Here is a 16,064-nt window from a genome sequence, read left to right as displayed (position 1 = left end):
TTTGTTTTAAACGTCTGAAATAAATTTATACAAGATAATGATATTTGCTATTTCTATATAATTTAATTTTGGATGTACCGCGTCTTCTGATTTGCTGATGTTATTTTGTTATGAGCCCATAGACATAATTTAGTCATGTGACCGTGACGTCATCAACGTTTTTTCATGGTTTTCTACGGTTCAAAATGGAATTTAGAATTAAATTATAAGAAATGACTGTAATTTTTTTTTTGTCTATTCGAAATAACATAAAAAATGTGGTGCACACTGTGAAATAACCCGCTACGCGCGTTATTCAGTGTACACCAAATTTTTTATGTTATTTCTTCATAGACAGAAAAAAATATTACAGTCATTCCTTAATTATAAAATAAGAAGCTTAAGACGTTATGTACATTAAGGACGCGTAACGTCGCATGATTTAGTCCCGACATTTCAGACTGAGAAGGGAATTTGATACTGAGAGGGGAATATGAAGATTTGTTCAATGACACGTGGGATAGTATCAACCAATCAAATACTGTTTAAACTATCAATATGCATAAACAGTTGAATAATATTTAATATCACAATTCTATGAAAAACTGTTCAGGTGGACACTTTTTCATAGGACACTATAATGTTTTACATGTTAATGGTAAATCGTCAGGGTCTGTTTTTACAATTCTACATTAAGGTACATCATTCGACAACAATTGTTTTTTTTTTCTGAATTTTTGAATTCAATTCAGTCAAAAACAATGTATATCAAATGAAAACTCAATGATCGATTAATTAATTCAACAAATCGTTAACAAACGACACGATCGGTAACGATTCACTAGTACCATTTTTGCCTCAATGAAGTCAACTGATTTTTGCATCAATCAAACGTAATTGTTTATGATAACAACTCTATCTTAACGATAGGACTATCGATTACGATTAAAAGTCACATGTTGAATAACTTTGTTTAAGATGAAGACTCGATTGTATTTGTTGATAACGATTGAACATCAGTTGTCGAATCAACCTTCGATCATGACAATCGATATAATCGAAAACGATAAAACGTCGTTTGTCGAATCAATGAACTAAATTTGTGCATCATACAGACTCGAACACTCAACCACTCGCTCAACATTGGAAAGGAAGTGCATGACGACGTTCCTAAACGCACGAGTGATGGTCCCTAAAACAAAAGTTTTTGACAGAAATGCATCGAACTCAAAAGTTGTCTATACGATCGGTAACCAATGATTAACATTTGTTGAATCATTCAACTCAAATAAGTTACATTGTTTGTTTAATCCACCATTTTCTACATAGGAAAATGTCTGTATATATACTCAGTCAGGAATTCGACAGTTGTTATCCATTTGTTTGACGTGTTTAAATTTTTGATTTTGTCATTTAATTACGGACTTACCGTTTTGATTTTCCCTCGGAGTTCGGTATTTTTGTTATTTTACTTTTTGTTGAATTAATCAACTCAATTTGTGTATAATGATGACTCGATCGTAAAGATAAAAAAAAACCAATTGGACGTTATATGTCAAATCAATAAACAAAATTTATTTATGGTAATTATCAATACGATTGATAATAATTAACCATGATAAGTAAACTATATATTATACACCTCAATCAAGGAAAGAGCTCTACAACCGCCACACGGCGAACGAGACCAACTAATATAAATTTTAGTAATTAAAAAAAAAAAACTAAAACAATAGTGCGTCTAGCAACTATTGAGTTATAGTGAATAAAAAGTAAATAGAAATGAGGAATGAATCAAAACACTACATTACACTGTCAAAATAGCTAGTAAGAAAACAGAGAATGGATATAATGAATATAACATAGACACAAAATGGAAACATGTACATGACAAAAGCACAATAATTGCGTTTATATTCTTGTGTTGTTTTTTTTTTATTTTGAAAGATTTTCAACACAGTGAAAACATTCTCACCTCATGAAAGTTCCAATGCGTTCCCGAACTTCGGTTGTAGCGGAATTCTTTTAATAAAGCCGACTCACATGTATCATTGAAGACGCACAGAAGCGTTACATTATCAGCAGGTGCAGGAGTATTGCCATCTTCGCTAGCCAAGGGTTACGATCCACTCCAGCTCTCTTGAAGAGAGCGGGAGTGGATCGTAACCCTTGGCTAGCGAAGATGGAGTATTGCGAAAAGTATGTTATTTTGTTGGGCAAACATGCACAACTGTCAGTTATCTGTGTGAAAGTTCAAATGATTTAGACTAGTACATCTCGTCATTGTGTTATTTATGCTTTGATAAGTGTTTGTATGCTTGTCTTTAATTTTTGTTTAATATATGCTTTGTCTATATGATTTTTTGTGTTTATTTGTTACATATTTGTTTGTTTTCATAGTGATTACGATTACAACACAATGTGTACTGCTGTACCACTATTTTGACAATTTTACCTTTTATAAAATAAATAGAGAATGGAAATGGGAAATGTGTCAAAGAAAGGAAATGGGGAATGTGTCAAAGAAAGGAATTGGGGAATGTGTCAAAGAGACAACAATCCGACCATAGAACAGACAACAGCAGAAGGTCACCAATAGGTCTTCAATGGAACGAGAAACTCCAGCACCTGGAAGCATCCTTCAGCTGGCCCTTAACAAATATGTTTACTAGTTCAGTGACAATGGACGCCTTACTAAACTCCGAATTATACGCAAGAAACTAAAATTAAAAATCATACAAGACTAACAAAAGCCAGAGACTCCTGACTTGGGACAGGCGCAAAAATGCGGCGGGGTTAAACATGTTTTTTGAGATTTCAACCCTACCCCCTATACATCTAGCCAATGTAGAAAAGTAAACTTCAGTTCAAGAGAAGTCCGAGTCCGATGTCAGAAGAGGTAACAAAAGAAAAATTAAAAAAAATGACAATAATACATAAATAACAACAGACTACTAGCATGTATTTTTGTTTAGCTCATATATCATTGTCAATATTATAATGGAATTTTATGCGATTGTCATACAAGTGAAACTTAAAGATTTAGCTAGCTATAAAACCAGGTCAAATCCACAAATCTACATAAGACAAGAGTGCACTCGCTGAAATGTCTCGCCTTCTTTACTAATCATTGATCTTATGTTGATAGTCCTAAATATAAAGCTTTATTACAAGTCATATAAATCAATCAAGAAATACTTGTACACCCCACAACTCAATACACTAAAAGAATTTGACCTATAGCTTATAGTTTCTAAGAAACAGACTTAACCATAGAAACTAAACCTTGACCACTGAACCATGAAAATGAGGTCAAAGTCAGATGAACCATGCCAGGCAGACATGTACAGGTTACAATTCTTCCATACTACAAATATATTTGACATATATTGCTTATAGTTTCTAAGAAACAGAATTAACCATAAAAACTAAACCTTGAACAATGAACCATGAAAATGAGGTCAAAGTCAGATGAACCATGCCATGTACAGCTTAAAATTCTTCCACCATTTTTTCCTTTAAAAATGCCTGTACCAAATCAGGAATATGGCCATTGTTATATTATAGTTCGTTTCTGTGTGTATTACATTATAACGTTGTGTCGTTTGTTTTCTCTTATTTTTTAGTGTAAATTCACATTGCGATAAGACATGTCACGGTACTTGTCTATCCCAAATTCATGTTATATATATATATGTTATATTTGTTATTCTCGTGGGATTTTGTCTATGTGTGTTACATGTTAGTGTTATGTCGTTGTTCTCCTCTTATATTTAATGCGTTTCCCTCGGTTTTAGTTTGTTACCCCGATTTTGTTTTTTGTCCATGGATTTATGAGTTTTGAACAGCAGTATACTACTGTTGCCTTTACTTCCATACAACAAATATAGTTAACATATTGCCAACAGACCAAAACACAAAAACTCAACACTGAGCAATGAACCGTGAAAATGAGGTCAAATAAAATAAAATATTTTCATACACCAAATATAGTTGACCTATTGCATAGTGTTAGAAAAAAGACAAAATCTCAAAAACTTTGACCACTGAATCATGAAAATGAGGTCAAGGTCAGATGACACCTGCCAGTTAGACATGTTCACCTTACAATCATCATGATCATTCCATACCTATTGCATACAGTTTAGGAAAAACAGACCAAAACACAAAAACTAAACTATTGCCATTAACCATGAAAATGAGGTCAAGGTCTGATGACACCTGCATGTTGGACAAGTACACCTTAGTCATTCCATACACCGAATATACTAGACCTATTGCTTATAGTATCTGAAATATTGACTTGACCACCAAAACTTAACTTTGTTCACTGATCCATGAAATGAGGTCGAGGTCAATTGAAAACTGTCTGACTTGCATGAAGACCTTACAAGCTTAAGGTACCCACATACCAAATATAGTTATCCTATTACTCATTATAAGAGAGAAATTACACCTTTTTTTTTCCCAAGTCGTCACTGAACCATGAAAATGAGGTCAAGGACAATGGACATGTGACAGACGGAAACTTCAAAACATGAGGCATCCATATATACAAAGTATGAAGCATCCAGGTCTTCCATTTTCTAAAATATTAAGCTTTATAGAAGCTAGATAATGGCTCCGCCTTAGTCGCTGCATCATTATCCCTATGTCCAGCTTTCTGTGACAAAAGTTGTAGGCTCCATAAAAATGAAAACCAATTTATGGACGTATGGGTGGACAAGGTTAACATTTAACATGCACACTTCAGCGACGGCAGGGGCACAAAAAACTAGTGATTTAGAATATGGTAGGTTGTTGTTTGTCATATTTGTTTTGTATTTATTAATTATGTCACAATGTTTACATTTTGTTATGCCTCTTATATATCGGACTGAGCGATATGATTTTGCTCATTGTTGAAGGCTGCATTTTATTATTAAAGTTATTTCTATATCATTAGATCTCAAGTGGAGTTGTTGCACTGGCAATCATGCCACATCTTCTAAATTCTATATTGACCAAGTTTTCAAGACTTATCAAATGTATGTGTTGAGTTTCCGGCCTTTGTTTTTCTAAGATTTTTGTGTTTACATGTAGATCCTTTTTAAATAATAATTTAATGTAAATGACAAGTACTGAACTAACTAGTTGAAAAAATCAATCAATATCTCTTTTATAAATTATATTACCAAATAAAACAATGTGACTTCATAAATTATAATGATGATTCAGATTTTATGAAAGACTGTTATGCTAAACACCAAAATACAATTTTGAATCGACTGTCAAAATTAGCACAGATCTTTCTGAGTTTATTTCTGATCGAATTCCTCATATTGGTACACCATTTATAAGTTGATGCTCAGCACAGCAGTCGTGTTTCTATTTATAAATCATTCTTCTTTCTTTTGACTGTAATAAGCTTGAACATCGTCGTACATTTTCTGAAAATAAAAAAAATGTTCATTAAATTTTCTTGGAAAATTTTATTGACCTTTTCCTGGAACACAATAAAATGAGCATGCATGCTAAACATAAAATTGATAATGGAAATGGGGAATGTGTCAAAGAGACAACAACCCGACATAAGAGCAGAAAACAACCAAAGACCAACAATGGGTCCTCAACAGAGTGAGATAACCCCTGAATGATAAAACATGAATAATTTTTAGACTTTATGCCCGTCTCAATATATAGCAACATCAGACTTGGTAATTTAGCTATATCAGCAGGTTTGGAATTTTGAGCTTTCTTCGAACAATTTACATATGATTATTTGAAAAAAAGAATTTATATGCTACAGAACACAATCTATAGTCATGATAGTAAGAGGCACAAATGGTAGAAGGGCCAGGGAAAATATGTCTACATTGTACATGTTGTATGTCACTTTATAGACGATGAAAGATATAGGTTTTGATTGAAAAACACAATGTGAACCAGAGTTAATTCCCTTTTGTTGCTATGTTTGAAGTTAATGCGTGCAAATTATTTCATATATCAGTCAAATTAATGCTATAAAAATTTATCTCATGTTCGTTGTCATAAAAACTGTAAAAGTGAGAAAGGAAATGGGGAATGTGTCAAAGCGACAACAACCAGACCATATAGCAGACAACAGCCAAAGGCCACCAATGGGTCTTCAATGTAGAGAGAATTCCCACACCCATAGGTGTCCTTCAGCTGGCCCCTAAAATATGTATACTAGTACAGTGATAATGGACGTCATACTAAACTCCGAATTATACATAAGAAACTAAAATTAAAATTGTGCCTGTATTAAAAAGTATATCTATAATTTTTTTATATTTCAGAAGTATTTAAAAAATGATAAATGAAAAGCCATTCTGATTCTCTCATCAAATTTTAGTAAATTCAACTGATCAATGTCATGAATGTTTCTAATCAATAAGGAAAATTTAAGTTTCCCCATTATCAACAAAATATAAAATATCCCAAATGCCATTAATTTCAATTATGACTACGGAAAAAACAAGGTCTGTGATTGCCAGTTTATACATTGAAATTTGAAATTCTATTGACTGAAAAGTCTATCGGCAAATTTTTAGACACCCCAGCTACTTCAACTGAATGGAGTGGATATAAACAATTACAATGTATTACAGGCAACATACCAGTCAAGGGGCTAACTTAAATAAGTTATTAGAGAAAAAAAACAAACATGTCGTTATTGTGGGCTAAAATATCAAAATACTGAGTCTGTGACAACATATGTATGACACACAGTATGTTAGGCAGCAACCATTTGATTTTCTGGGGGGGGCTATGGTTTTTTTTTCTGTGCAAACTTTTTTTTTCGCCTGCGGCGAAAAACAATCTATTTTTTTCGCGACAAGTCGAAAACAATTTTTTTCTTTCAATTTTAGCATTACATATAGTGGCAGCTGAGGGTGAAACAAACAATTTTTTTTTCTCAAAATCAAAAACAAATTATTTTTTTCTCCAAAAACTGGAAACAAACTTTTTTTTCCAAAAAAACTGTATGTTATTACAGAAAATATATTCCTGCAATAACAAAAGGGTATTATAACAGCTTCTCTACGTTTCTTTAAAGCATTTGCTCAGACATGTATCACAATATATTTCAATTCATTGTACATTTCTAAAAAATGATGATCAGAACTTGTAATGAGGCACTGCACAAAATTCCAAGTAATTCTTAAGTGTCTCATTTACTCTCATATAACATGTATAATATTTGAAGTTGCATGCCTGTAATAACTAAGCCTTAGCTTGTTACTATAGCTTAATTTTCCCTCAAACATTTGTTAAAGGCCTTGTCTCATTGATTTACAAAAAAAAAGGACTATGGTTGATCAAAACTGTATTAATGGAATTAGAAAATTAGTTATCAAAGTAATATATTAAACTACTGCACAAAGTTTCAAGAATTCCCAAGATAAAATACTTATGATATATTTAACTGATAACAAATATATGTTACTACAGATTAAGGAAAAAAGAGTAGACAACCCATAAAAGTGTCTGCAATATCACATGCATGTTATTTTTCTCTGATAACTTGTTTAAGTTACACCCTTGACTGCAAACAGCCTTCAACAATGAGAAAAATCAATACCATATATAGTTTACAAGTATTTTAAAGGCCCCAACATTGTTACATTATTTTCTTCACCCCTGGCCCTTTTCCTATCTTATTATTTTTATACTCTATTCTATCATAAATAATCTTCAATTAAGACTTGAGAAGAAAATGTTTTCTTCAAAATTGTACGCAAGTACTTTTTATGACGAATGATACTCAAAAGCACAACAAGAGAATACAAAAAAAAAACCTATCCCTTCCAAATAAAAATTTGATACACATGATAAAGGAAAACCATCATGTTTTATTTTCATCATATATGTGAAGTTTCAGTTCAACCAGGGATCAAAATTAGATTTTCCTTTCACTAGAAATTGCTGACAGTACATGCAGAATAGAATAGAAGACATATAAAAATGTCATGAATTTTAAGAATATACATTTCTTTAATATTGACTATTAAACCTTCATCAGTCAGGGGCGTTACTTAAACAAGTAACTTTTTTTAGTTACTTATATAGGTAATTTTTATTTTTTTAAATATAAACGTACTCAATAGTTATTTTATATTTCAATAAAAGCAGGGACTAAATGTAGTTTTCATGAATTTTTACATCCTTTTATATAAAAAATTTAAGAATTTGTAAGATTTGAGAGGAGAATAGACATAAAGCGTTACTTTAAAAATAATGAAAACAATGTTAGGGATGACATCAAAAGTTCAATGTAGGATAAAAAACTTAATTCACATAGTTTTTTCACTGACCCCCACACCCCCCCTCTTAACTTAATTTTGGAAAAATTGATTTACCAATAGGAATATATGTAAAAATCGATTTTAGATATACAAAACTTGCAGAATGTTAACCCCCCACCCCAAACTATTTGATTTAAGTTTTTATCCTACATCGATCTTTTGATGTCGTCCCTTACTTGAATAAGTTCGTTTGTACATCTTTGAAAGAATTAGTAATAACACTTATTTTAGGCACATATGTAATTGTTTTGGGTTACAAATTATAAATAACTTCAAGTCTTAATCATTTTAATTAATTCATCAGTTTCTATCTATTTATATCTGTCTACCTTCAAGATTTTGAAGGAAAACGATATTTTAATAGTCACAAGAGACCAGAGATGGGTCCGATTACTTTCAATGTAATTGATTAAATTACAATTACTTTGTCATTTGTACGATTAAATTAAATTAATGATTACATCATTTCTGAAAGTATCTGATTAAATTAATGATTACATTGGCAAAGTAATCATGATTACATCTGATTACAATGAATTTAAAAACAAAACATTTTGAATGATGTGGATGAATAAAAGTTTAATATAACTTTTTTGAGAACGTATTTTATTTGGTTCAATTATAAAATGATAACTTCAAATTAAACGTCATCTATTTAAATAAACACCAAATTTCACTACATATATATACATTACACTTTATCACCAATGATCTCTAAATTATTTTGAATTAAATTTTATAAAGATATATCATAATCAAGAGTTTTTTTGTTTGTCTTCTTACCTCTTTCATAATTTATATGTATTCCAAGTTGCAATTTATGGAAGTTTAAATATGGATGAAATAAAGTAACATTTGTACCAGTTAAAACTATGTTAAATTTTAATAGAAATGTTTAATCAAATTGTAAACAATATGTATTAAAGTATTAAAAACCATTGCATTTTACACGTCCAGTCCAAATACAAAAAAAAGTTTAAACAACATATTTGTCCAAGTTTTAATTTAGTTTGTGCTAATCAGATAAATTTTCATGTCTGATTTATCTTTTCTCATATATATTTCCCTACAGCTATATATACTCAATTGGTAATTGCAATAAAAACAAACCTTAATTAGTCTCCTACCTGTCAATTCAAAGTTGACAAAAATTAACAAAAGATTATAATTCAGGGTTAAAGAAAAGTATTACTTGAGTATATAACAGTTATTATCAAATATTAATATGAAGATCAATATAAAACGATGAATATACATGTATTTACAATATCTTTTACCAAGATAAAAGGTTTATAATTGTATTATATGTCTCTGCTTAGGCTAATGATGACTTTTTAATACTGTAACAGTTTATTTTTTAATGAAGTAGACAAGCTTAAAGTAACCAAACCATTTTAGTATGTTAAAAAATTATCAAATATGAACAAAGGGATTCATTTAATGACCAAAAACACAATTTTAGATTTTTTTCATTGTAATCAGAATGTAATCAAAAAGTAATCATGATTACAGGGTATTTTGAAAAGTAATTGATTAAATTAAATTACATGTAATCAGATTTTTGGCTGATTAATGATTACACTGATTACTTGAAAAATTGTAATCAATTACAGATGATTAACGATTACAATTACAATTACCCCAAGTCTGCAAGAGACCAATCTTTGACCAAGAAGCTTCAATATCAAAGATAAGTGCACTCAGAAAAGCAATTAGTGTTTCAGAAGGATTAGATTTTATATTTCATGGGAAAAATAACCAGATGTCTGTAAAAATTTGTTACAACTAGTAAAATTTGTATAATTGGTCACCTATAAAAATAATATTTAGAAAAGTTACTTATATCAGTAATTTTTAAATAGCCTCGTTTTCAACATTACTTATATAGGTAATTTTAAAAGTTACTTGTTTAAGTAATGCCCCTGACTGTTCATACCACTATCATGACTATACTTATTAAAAAAAAAATGAAGTAGGGCGTCAGACCATGACCAAAGGCGCACAATTTTATCATTTCTTTTGGGTATCTTTGAAAATATTTTGCACTAATAAGCAGAAAACAAGTAAGACTTTGTATCTCAAATGTATCTATATACTGGGGTCACTGCTACTTTTGCATACATGTAGGTACTGTTTCTGTACTAAATATCTGTAGTACTGGAAATTTACTTTTAATATTTAGTTCTATTTTGTCACTTTAAAAAAAATTGTAATATGTACCTATAATTCCAACATGTATATATGATTTGCATATCTATAAATACTTTTCTATTGGTTTACACTTCCATAACTTACTACGTGTGCAAAATTACTTTTGTAACTTTCACTTTGATTTACATGTATTTATGTGCTATACACATGCATGCAGGGATCCAGGAGTTTCAGCAAATTGAGATTAAACAAGAATGTGTCCAAAGTACACTGATGCCCCACGCGCACTATCATTTCTCATGTTAAATGGACCGTGAAATTGGGTAAAAAACCTAATTTTGCATTTAAATTGAAAAGATCATACCATAGGGAACATGTGCATTAAGTTTCAAGTTGATCGGACTTCAACTTCATCATGTAGACGCTACAATGCAAAAATACTTGATTTAAAACGCTTGTTGACTACAGCATCGGACAGGTATCATCAAAACCCTACTCTCGTTGACTACAGCATCGGAAAGATATCACCAATTACCAACATAGCAAAAAAAAAATAGTGGACAAGAATGGCCAATAAAATTTTTCGGGTCTGTCAGGTGAGAGGAAACAAACAATATTTTATTTTTGGCCTAAAATTGAAATTATCAAATCTATTGTCTAAATAAAATTTTGTGAGATTTCATGAACAATTAGGGGATTTACGTCATGGCAAAACACGACGTCATACGAATGAAAACTTTCAAGGGAAAGATTATCTTTATCTTCTAACTCGTTTGCTTCAAATTCGGATAATATCAGTTATCCCATGAAAATTAAGTCTTTGAGGTACATGTACATGTAGGTGCTATTTCTATATTTTGTTGCATTTATTGAACATTTTATATGGATTTTAGAAATTAAGACCTGTCAAATTGTGCATTGGATGATAATGGTAGTAGCTGTTACCAGGGGCGGATCCAGCCATTTTAAAAAGGGGGGGTTCCTAACCCAGGACAAAGGGGGGGGGTTCCAATTACATGTTCCCATTCAAATACATTGATCGTCCAAAAAAAAGGGGGGGTTCCAACCCCGGAACCCCCCCCTCTGGATCCGCGCCTGGTTACACAAAACAAATGTTAATTCATAATTGGGAATATTTGGCTTAGGCATTATAAGGGAACTTTTTACGGTAGAAAAGTCAATACAAAAAATATTTGGGAAATCAAAATCTAATAAGACGGTCACCCTCAGTCATATGGGAATCAAAAATGCATGTGCATGTACGTACTTACGGAACATAAATTATTTCTATACTATCCTACTACACAGTCAGAGCTCAGACATAAACAGGTCGATTTCTGTATTTGACTTAAAGAAGTCAAAACATGTATTTATTATAAAAATGTGTTTTCAATTTTAGACTTATCTAAGTCAGAAAATGACAGACTTGTTTAGGTCTGATTCTGTTGATGAAAAAACTTAATTTTAATTTGTGGCCAAAGTACACCACCTATGACAGCAAAAACCTGTCTGAGAGTTCACAAGGACTTGAGTTATCTATATTTAATTATCTAATTGAACATCCTTAATAAACACAGATATTTTATCTCATTAAGTGTGGTTCCAGGTGGTTGCATTACAAGTAACATGTGTAAGGTTAATTAACATTATCTCCGATTTTCTAGACTCTCATTCATATTTTTCTTTAGAAGACAAAGCATTGTCTTTCAATGTTGTCATTATTTGATTTAGATGCATGACCTTTTTATAAATATGCGTGGGTCTTGAAGTTAACCAATTTGGTAACTTATCGACTTGTAGGAGTCGACATTTGCAACTTTTTGATTCTGGTCAATTATTTCTTGCTTAACAATATTTGACTTATCAAAGTCGTATTTTGTCTTGCATTAAAGGGAGACAAATCCTAAAACTTACAAATTTAGACCTCTATGAGTCAAAAGCAGATTCAGACTTATTTATGTCTGAGCTCTGACTGCTACATGTACATGTATGTTGTTTTATAACATCAAAATTTTACGGGAACCTGTGTGATATCCATTAATGGTGGACAAATAGCGATAAGGTGTATAGAGCAGGGATACAGGCGCACCAACTATAGATCTGGTAAATGACCTCATAAAGGAGTGATCATAAAATATCTTTTCTGGTGAAAGACAGGATTCCAGAAGTGGTGTACAAGTTACATTTGTGTGTATAAAGCAATGCATGTGTAACGGGAGTGGAAGTTTCCACTGGCTTCGTTTTCCCGTTGTCTACCCAAGTTCTGGGATATTTGACAAACTACGTAAAACAGGTAAATATAAACAAGATGTTTATTTGAAGACATACATTATGGTTAAACATACGATTTTACATGAGTAAATATGCTAAAAAACGGTGGTGGCTAGTCTTCTTGTTGTTCAAATAAAGGTTCCATATTTAAAGCCAAACGATATGAGCGTCTGCTCAATTCAAATCCTAAGTGTAGACTGCCCCAAACCTGGTGAGTGACGGGCACGTGCAAAAGCAGGAAGTCCCGACAAGGATAATTTCATGGCCGGTCTCGGCTGAAAGAGTTACGGAACTAAAAGTTATACTAATATGAGGACGAAGTCCCCTATTACAGTAGAAAATTCAATAAAAAAAATAATAAATCAGGGAAAATTTCCAGAATTTTTCATTGTACTAATCATGCTAATGAACTCAAAACAGGGGTTAAAAAATCCACTAGCCCGACGCCCGGGACTAGAGCATTTACGCCTCGGGCAATCAAAACTTTTAACCCAATATGCCCGACGGACTAGTGAAAAAAAATTCTTGGCGTTTCCAAAATAGATAGTAGAAAACCCCTTCATCCCTATTCTATCTTAGCCAATCAGATTCAATTACGTCATCCGGGATTCAAAGCATTTGAACTGGTTTGTACAGGTTTAGGGTTGCGTTCAATATCGTAGCCGCTACTTAGGGCTACGCAGATTTATGACTATTGAACGTGTAGCTAGCCTAGCTGCTACATAGATATTGATAGCAGCTAGGCTAGCTACTCGTTCAGTAGACAAAAATCTATGTAGCACTACGTAGCCTCTACGATATTGAACACAACCCTGTTCTACAGTTAAATGTTTTAGAAATAGAACAAATAACTCAGGGTGGCCAGGTATCATCTATAATTGATCGCAATATTTTACACTCAATATCGATTTCTCAGAACAGGGGGTATTGTGCATTGCTTCTGTCGAGATTTTCAATTAACGGTACCGGTCATTATGCATTGGTCTTGTCGGACAACTGTTGAACACGAAACAATACAACAAAATATTTCTAAATATTTGAGAACGGGCATCAAATCGGTAGATGAAGGGGGGTACTAATGAGGCTGAAAATTCATCCAGAAAAAAAATGTAAAATACGATCGGGAAAAGCGGAAAAGAACATATCTAGTGACATGGACAGAAAGATTCCTCTGGGCAAGGTCGGCTGTGGCGCCAGGATGAAAAATCCGAGACCATGTTCTGTGAATATTACCAGTGTTTTCTGGAGCACGCCAATAAAAGGTCTCCCTTGTATGTGTGGACAACAAATATAATAATTAAACCACTTGTTTCACACGATAAAACCAATGAACATGTTTTCTCTGCCTGATAACCCATAGTACTACAACGGATAAAAATGAACTAGTTTAATACAGTGTATAATGTCCCCTTCAAAACATGACACCCACCCTGTATTATGCAGCAAACTCTGATTTGTAAGGCATAGATGGGCTAGCAGGTCAGTTTTTATGGGCTAGCAGTTCTTCGAACAGGGCTAGTAAAATCCTGCTGCCAAAAAGTCCTTGGCTAGTTAGCTGTAACAACATTTTTTAACCCCTGCAAAATCGTTCAAAAATTTTGTTGTCATGTTTTTGAATTTCCGGATCTGCGCAGAAATCTACTTCTGTTTCCAGTCTTGTTTGCATGAGACTTTGAATAAAATGTATATTTATCAGACTAAGAAAGGAACTTAATACTAATTCATTTTTAAAAATTGTTTGTTATAAGAAAAACAACGTTACCTGATGACAACATTTCTTTGTTTACATTGAATATGAAATCATAACTTAAATAACGTCACAACTAAATTTCCTTACAACAGAACCAAAATGGGAAACGTAATGGTATTTCCGTTTCTCTTTTTAACATCATGAACATGTTCGATTTAAAAAAAAATCATACAGACTTCGTCCCCATTCACAGGTAATGCCTGCCTCATATTATTAACCTATTTTAAACAAAGTGACTACCATTACACATGCAATGCAAGGGTTAAGATTTCTTTTAAATCGTTAAACCAAGGTAGACTCATCAACCCCCCCCCCCCCCCCCCCCCCCCCTAACTCATGGTCTGTACCACATGTCCCAAATCAGTGAAGAATATTGATTGTCAGTAGTTGTTATCCCAACAAGTATAAATCATGACTCTATCGTAACATCAGTGGGTACCATTTGGAAAGGTATTTGGGAACAGCAAACCTACCCCTTTATTCATGTTTCTAAACACGCTGTCAAGAGCCTTGTCCAAATACATTGCATAAACTAATCCACCAGTGCAAAACACTAAAGCAAAAGTTGATGTTCGGCGAAAAATGCCTCTATATACGCCTTGTAATGCTGACATTCTGTTCTGTTTGGAAGTCACCTTCGAAAAAGAAATCAAGAGCCTTTTTTCTTCCAAAAAGTGCGGAAGGATATAGCAGAAGGCTTCCTCACTTTTTTTAATTTAAACAAATTAGTGTTTTTATTCCCTGATTTTCATTAACACCGTTTAAAGCCTTATTTAATTCTATTTTAATTTTGACAAAATGTGTAGTTGTTTTTTAATTGTTTCATCTGGTTTATAAGACTATTTTTTTTGCAGGGAGAGAATTGCTTATTGACCTTTATGCAGAAGATCTCTATTCAAATATACCCAAGTACCACAATCAACTTTTGTTACTGCAACATATGAAACGGATCTTTAAAAAAATATTTATCCACACATCGTTTTTTTTTTTTGCATACCGAATGCATCTGTTATATTTTATGGAATTTATCCAAGATTCTCACTAGATAATAAGAGAGAAAAAAATGTGTCAGTTATTTTTAATAAGTTGACTTCCAAGTATCAATTTGTTTGTCGTTAAATGAATAATGAAAATAAGGATATTTGGTGATATTCGGTGATTTCATAACAAAATTCTCATAATTTTTTCGATTGTCCGTAAGCAAACCGTGCGACGGGCTCATGGGTATTCAAGGTCGTTATTAACACTCATTTAAGATTCTGAAGAAAAAAAATGTTTTATTTTGTTTTATTTTGTTTTTATTTATCAAATCATTGGGATAAGTTGTAAAGTGCTATACTTTTCACAGTGTAGATACTATTCTGTACGCTATCCGGAAGTCGAGATTTTCGAAGCGAGAACTTTTTGGATCACATTTTAAATTTGATGGGTATACTGAATTAAACGGTAAGCTGATCATCTGTGCATTGCTTAATGATTAATTCAGCCGACATCGATATTCTCAAATGGTTTAAAATTAAATTTCGCACCATTCATTATTCGTATCTTTGCCTTAATCAAGAGATTTCAAGTGCATCACTAAGAAAAATCAGTCGGAGAACCTA

At 32.3% G+C, this 16,064-nt stretch overlaps 1 long non-coding RNA gene across 1 annotated transcript; it reads right to left on the bottom strand.

Annotated features, from left to right (window-relative positions):
• Positions 1-5,131: 5,131 nt before the first annotated feature.
• On the bottom strand, positions 5,132-15,345 carry LOC139505647 (uncharacterized). The gene is made up of 2 exons (XR_011659808.1): positions 14,934-15,345; positions 5,132-5,408 (listed from the first exon to the last, which is right to left on the bottom strand). It is a non-coding gene; the product is annotated as an uncharacterized lncRNA (long non-coding RNA).
• Positions 15,346-16,064: the final 719 nt, after the last annotated feature.

Source organism: Mytilus edulis, unplaced genomic scaffold, assembly GCF_963676685.1.
Source record: "Mytilus edulis unplaced genomic scaffold, xbMytEdul2.2 SCAFFOLD_936, whole genome shotgun sequence".
NCBI lineage: Eukaryota > Metazoa > Mollusca > Bivalvia > Mytilida > Mytilidae > Mytilus > Mytilus edulis.
Note: the sequence above shows the minus strand (reverse complement) of the source record. Positions and strands in the feature narration are given on the sequence as shown.